The sequence below is a fragment of the Lampris incognitus genome, chromosome 11, assembly GCF_029633865.1.
Source record: "Lampris incognitus isolate fLamInc1 chromosome 11, fLamInc1.hap2, whole genome shotgun sequence".
Lineage (NCBI taxonomy): Eukaryota > Metazoa > Chordata > Actinopteri > Lampriformes > Lampridae > Lampris > Lampris incognitus.
Genome location: NC_079221.1, coordinates 25,137,770 through 25,144,227, shown reverse-complemented (window position 1 = coordinate 25,144,227; position 6,458 = coordinate 25,137,770). Strand labels below are relative to the sequence as shown.

Sequence of the window (6,458 nt, the reverse complement as noted above, 5' to 3'; positions counted from 1 at the left end):
CTGTGCAGTCTTCCAAAGTGTAGCTGCTGGTCAAAGAAGAGCGAGTCTGAAACATTTTTCTTGCCTAATTAAAACTCCAGTAAACCACCTGCCCTTTCAGAATACATTACCCCTGATCTCATTGCGAAAATACCGGAGAAAGTTAATAGATCTCCAATATTTTCCGCTATGTATTCATCTCTGTTGTATCATTGTTATTCCAAACTCGAACTAGCGGCTAAGGTCGCATTCAGCAACCCCGTGCGCCCACCTAAACACGCTACAAAACAGACTTGCACATACTTGCACCTAGCCGCCATTTAAGTGTGTGGATGCGTTACATATCATTTAACAGGGGTTATGGGCGTCCGGGTGGCGTGGCGGTCTATTCTGTTGCCTACCAACAGAGGGCTCACCGGCTTGAATCTCCGTGTTACCTCCGGCTTGGTCGGGCCTCCCTACAGGCACAATCGGCCGTGTCTGCGGGTGTGATGCTGGATGTGGCTATGTGTCCTGGTCCCTGCACTAGCGCCTCCTCTGGTCGTTTGAGGCGCCTGTTCGGGGGAGGGGGTAGTAGCGTGATCCTCCCACACGCTACACCCCCCTGGCGAAACTCCTCACTCTCAGGTGAAAAGACACGGCTGGGGACTCCACATGTATCGGAGGAGGCATGTGGTAGTCTGCAGAAACTCCCCGGATTGGCAGAGGGGGTGGAGCAGCGGCCGGGATGGCTCCGAAGAGTGGGGGTAATTGGCCAAATACAATTGGGGGGAAACAGAGGAGGTGAAGTGTCGCCAATCTGATTTGTAACAATTTTGCCACAAACACAAAAAAGGCCCTTTTTAACTCAGCAATGCAAATCCAAATCCACCACTCGGGTTTTGTAATTTGAATCACTCAGCGCTTTGGGAGAATGTGGGGTGAGTGGGGGCTTTTTGGGGACTTGTGGATACCGTTGCCACGGCAGCAATATCCCCCCGTAATTTAAAATCAACAGGCCGGCGGCCCTGCAGGCCAGACGAGGATCACCTAGTAAAACAAATGTTTTAGCCCTGGTCCACGGCTATCCAAACAGCCATTAGCATTTCCGTGGCTAGTAATCGCTGCTGCTGAGAAAACAGGGAGGAAGCCCTCACGGCTGGCTTCCCACACATTGCTACAAAGTGGGCTTAAGCACGGCTGCCAGTCATTCTGAAGGCGTGCACACGCAAGCCTGCGTGCACGCAAGCTAAAACATTCGACAAAGTGCACTCATTCCCAGTCCTTCATGAACACGTATTGCATTTTTACATGAACACACAGGCACACACGCGTTTTCCTTGTAAACACACACATGTGCGAATGTTCATTATTTGCAAAAGTGCTCCACACATAGCCAAAGAATCACATATATGCATGCATACCCCTGTGATACACACACACACACACACACACACACACACATGTTTTGTTTTTAAAGCAGTCACACATTTACACATACACACACACCGACCCAGATGCACACACACATGCAGACTTAGACATGCTGTGTCACCGGATTCCATGTCCTCAGCCTATTGGTAGGCAGGGTTGGTTCCCAGGGGCAGATGTTGTCATGCACTTGAAACCATTAAGAAAACAATTAAGTCATCAGTACCAGTCCTATGGAGGCGAAGGGGAAATTGCGAGTAATAATCTAAAGCAGGAAATGGGATAACAACGTGAACAATGGGGACTTATAAGAGATCAAATTAGTAAGCTTTCTGTAGATACCACATCTGTACAAATGTCGCCAATCTTTGATTAAGTAGCTTTGGGCATGATCCACAAGTATAAGGGGACAGGGCTGTAATTACCCCAAGCCACCTGTAGGAGCCGCTGTTTAGAGAAAATGTGAGAGGCCAGATCTTTATATGGGATCAATGAAGAGGCAGCTGCATCTTAAATGTGTGAATGACCCACCATCACTCATGCTTCAGTGTTTGATAGATGTGCACATCAAAGAAAAAGTGAAGACACACACGCACGCACGCACGCACACACGCACACACACACACACACAATGTTTAGTGCTTCAAGTATTTATAGCCGTCTGAAAAAGAAAAAGCGTTCTCCTCCGGCTTCAAAAAAAAAAAAAGCTGAATAAGTTTTCACATATGAGGAATCTGACTTGGAGAGATGTGGATCATAAAGGAAACAAAACGCATAAACGCGGCGATCTAAAGCAGGTTTACACACCGGAGAACTTGTCCATAAGACTATCGTCAAGAAGCCTATAAAAAGGTATTTGCAAACCTCAGAATAAGCAGTTGGCCGGTAAGTGAGGGAAGTGGGGATTGACAGGTATCTTCTGGTGCAGAGGTCAAGAAGTGAGAACCAACGAGTACAGTTTACGTTTCGCATAACAGTGGCTTACATCGCAGGTTTTGGAAAGTATTTACATTCAGAGATTTCAATATGATTTCTCTGAGGCACAATTGCGAGCATTGTGTTGTGTGACCATGTTATTTAGGTGGTTATTTGTGAGCTTTGTTTTCATGCTAATCGGAGAAACAACAGGAATTATTGTTCAGTGCTTGAACAGCGGCGTCGACAGGGGTCGTGCAGAGTTCATTAGCGAGATGCCTTTTACACCGGATATTTACATTTTTATTTAAGACATGAGTGACATGTTGTGCATCACATACCGAAGGAGCCGAATGTGGGTTTGGCGTTTAAGATGACCGTCCGTCGTTTGAAAGAGGGGCGTGAAAGCACACACCAACTCACGGTGTCAACCCGTTTCACAAGTACACAAGTTCATCTTGGTGTCCCGTTGCCCACCAGCTCGTATTTGAACTGCTAATTGTTGATTACTTCAATGTTTCCCCAAATGGCTGAAAGGCCTATGACCATCTGTTATTGATTATGCTATGGGGCGTGCGTGTGTGTGTGTGTGTGTGTGTGTGTGTGTGTGTGTGTGTGTGTGTGTGTGTGTGTGTGTGTGTGTGTGTGTGTGTGTGTGTGTGTGCGCGCGCACATGCATGCCCTTGCATCTTTTGATGTAGATTTATTTCCTGATATCCACAAAGCGGGGTCAATAAAAGGGTAGTCCTGCTATTTCCAGATCATGGCTGTATATTCAGGCGAAGGCTCTTTCCATATCCTCATGATTGTTTAACAAATGTGCCATAGATCAGGCAAGAATGACTAACACCGGGGTCCTTAGTCCTGAGGGACTGGGGGAAGGGCAGAACTGGGCTAGTGATTTTTGGTATGCATTGCCCAGTGTCAATAAGTGGGCGTGGGTTAAACCATGCATGAGCAAAGGTTGAGGAATGTGTGTGTGTGCGTGTGTGTGTGTGTGTGTGTGTGTGTGTGTGTGTGTGTGTGTATTTTGATGTATTTTCAAGTGTGCATGAATGCTACATAGAATTAGAATAGTTCACTGAAGTAAAATTATGCAATGGATGTTTAAGGAGGCTGCGGGAAGAGTACATAAAAATGATCTGAAGTCTTCCTACCTATCCACGGGTGAGTGTGTGTGTGTGTGTGTGTGTGTGTGTGTGTGTGTGTGTGTGTGTGTGTGTGTGTGTATTTTGATGTATTTTCAAGTGTGCATGAATGCTACATAGAATTAGAATAGTTCACTGAAGTAAAATTATGCAATGGATGTTTAAGGAGGCTGCGGGAAGAGTACATAAAAATGATCTGAAGTCTTCCTACCTATCCACGGGTGAGTGTGTGTGTGTGTGTGTGTGTGTGTGTGTGTGTGTGTGTGTGTGTGTGTGTGTGTGTGTGTGTGTGTGTGTGTGTGTGTGTGCATGTGTGTGTGTGTGTGGGGGGGGTGCATTACAGAGAGTCCACGGAGACGGTAGAGCCATCTGTCGTCACTGCAGTGCCACTGATGAAGCTGTCAGACCTACTGCCTGTGAACCCCTCCTCCTCATCATCACCTTTGTGTCACTAATTATAACCTGTGTGTGTGTGTGTGTGTGTGTGTGTGTGTGTGTGTGTGTGTGTGTGTGTGTGTGTGTGTGTGTGTGTGTGTGTGTGTGTGGGGATTCTTCCGTGTGTGTATTTTTATAGCTTTACATACATACATATATGTTTGTGTGTGTGTGTTCTGGAGAGAAACACAATTAAAAAAGGTGCATGGTTTTTGCATGTTTTTGTGTTTGTGTTAGAGTCAGCATATGCCAGCATGTACTTAGGAGTTGTCTGTGAGGGGGTGATGTTCGGAGTCTCGTTGTTCTGCTTTTACCATTGTACAAGTCTGTTTTCACAAATATGAAGTGAGCTAATGTAAAAACACCTTCATGGGCTTTGTTCTAAAATTAGAGTTAAAAGTATCCACAGGGTAAAACCGAGTTAGATTTGAGGTTTGGTTGACACTTTTTCGAGGGTAGCAGGGTTCAGTGAGTGTTTGATTTACGAGATGATAATATCAGAAATGGGCCATTGCTGTGCGAACAGTTGATATTAGACGTGCGGAGCGCCGCATTTCAGGGAGGGTATTTAACGGCTCGGCTCGACTACATCTCTGAAGAGTTTTTCTTTTTCACCCCAGGATTGACAGCTGTGCACTTTTACAACTCCGCAGTGTTTTACTGGGTTTTGCGGCTTTGTTGTGAAACTCATCAAGCATGTAAAAGGAGCATGCAGACTTCTAATTTATATCCAGAGAGATTAAAAATGGCCTAAAGTTGAGCTGCGGTTTGATGTTTTCACTTGCCATTAGAGCTGGAAAACTTTTTCTGTAATGAATGCATGAAGACTCATGAAATATTACCTCGCCTGTGTGTGTGTGTGTGTGTGTGTGTGTGTGTGTGTGTGTGTGTGTGTGTGTGTGTGTGTGTGTGTGTGTGTGTGTGTGCTGACAGGTATATGCATCACAGATGGTGACATCACAGCAGGCGGCTGCTCTCCAAAGCCGGTGCAGCGGCGGGGGAGGCGGTATCGGTGAAGGAACCGTGAAGAGGCCTTCGCTACGGGAGACAGATATACCCTGACAACGTCCTGGATACGAACACGCCCCTTCCTTCCAACCTCACGCTCGCTCGCTCGCTCGCTCGCTCTCTCTCTCTCTCTCTCTCTCTCTCTCTCTCTCTCTCTCACACACACAAACGCACACACCTGAGAGAGGGAAGGTGACATTTTCACAATGCTTAACAGCTCCCGTGACACTTATGAATGTGGACTGCTAGGTGACGACACTATCTTTGCAACTTCGGCTGAAGTTTTGATAGTTGCACTTTTGCAGTGAGTGTTCAACTGACTTGGCGGATAAAGCTAAGAGAAAACATGACATTATGAACACAAAGCCAGCAACTTTAGAGGGCTCATTGCATAAAATATCCATTTTAAAAAGTCTTGTAATCTTGTATGACGCTTTAAACTTCCTTACAGGCCTATTTATTTATTTATTCATTGCCAATTAGGGTATCAAGTTTCACTTGTGTCCTTTACAGAGTAAAGATTTTTTTTTAGAAGCAATATGATCTCTTAAGGTGGCACAGTGGTGCAGTGGTTAGCACGGTCATGTAACAGCAAGAAGGTCCTGGGTTCAAGCCCCGGGGTTGTCCAGCTTTGGGGGTCGTCCCGGGTCGTCCTCTGTGTGGAGTTTGTATGTTCTCCCTGAGTCTGACTGGGTTTCCCCCGGGAGCTCTGGTTTCCTCCCACAGTCCAAACACATGTAGGTCAGGTGAATCGGCATTACTAAATTGTCCCTGTGTGTGTGTGTGTGTGTGTGTGTGTGTGTGTGTGTGTGTGTGTGTGTGTGTGTGTGTGTGTGTGTGTGTATCAGCCCTGTGTGATGGCCTGGCGGCCTGTCCGGGGTGTCTCCCCGCCTGCCGCCCAATGACTGCTGGGATAGGCTCCAACATCTCCGCGACCCCGAGAGCAGGATAAGCGGTTCGGATAATGGATGGATAGACGGATGATATCATAGTAATATAAGGGCGCTCTCGTATGAAATATTTAGTGTATTGAAATAATGTTCCCTGATTAAGATTAATGGTTAAGTTGCAATGGCAGGAACTATCTCTCACCGCTGACCCATTTTTCTACTTGTTTAAAGAAAAAAGAAAAAAAAGGGATTTTATGACCCAATAAAAACCTCGCTAACTTGTAAATGTGATTCTTTTTTTCAGAGCAGTGAGTTTGTTTAAGAGTGTTGTCTACGGTAGTTAGGTCTATGGAAGCAATTGTTGTAAAGGCTTTTAAATGACAGTGGTTTTAGGATCAGCTTTTAAGTGGCAATGGATCTTGGGACCAAATCTGCCAAATCTGAATTCAGCACCTGATGTTGGGTCCTTGAATTGGGAATTTGAGTCCTTGGGGAGGAAATGCACTCATAAAGATATCAGAAATGTCCGTGCAGATGTATTTGTGGTGGTACTGCATGTTTGCACTGTGCATAATTGCATATGTGTGTATGTGTGTGTTTCTGAAGTTTAGAGTGTCACTAGTGTCAGGAGTGATTTGCGACAGAAGGGTACCAGCAAGAGTTAAAGGAACGT

General features: G+C 45.8%; 1 long non-coding RNA gene across 1 annotated transcript in view; it reads left to right on the top strand.

The window, feature by feature from the left end:
• Positions 1–4,843, top strand: part of LOC130120469 (uncharacterized) — an 18,241-nt gene extending 13,398 nt beyond the window's left edge. Inside the window, exon 3 of the long non-coding RNA XR_008810973.1 lies at positions 4,821–4,843. This is a non-coding gene — a long non-coding RNA (uncharacterized LOC130120469). The remainder of the gene's footprint in view (positions 1–4,820) is intronic.
• Positions 4,844–6,458: the final 1,615 nt, after the last annotated feature.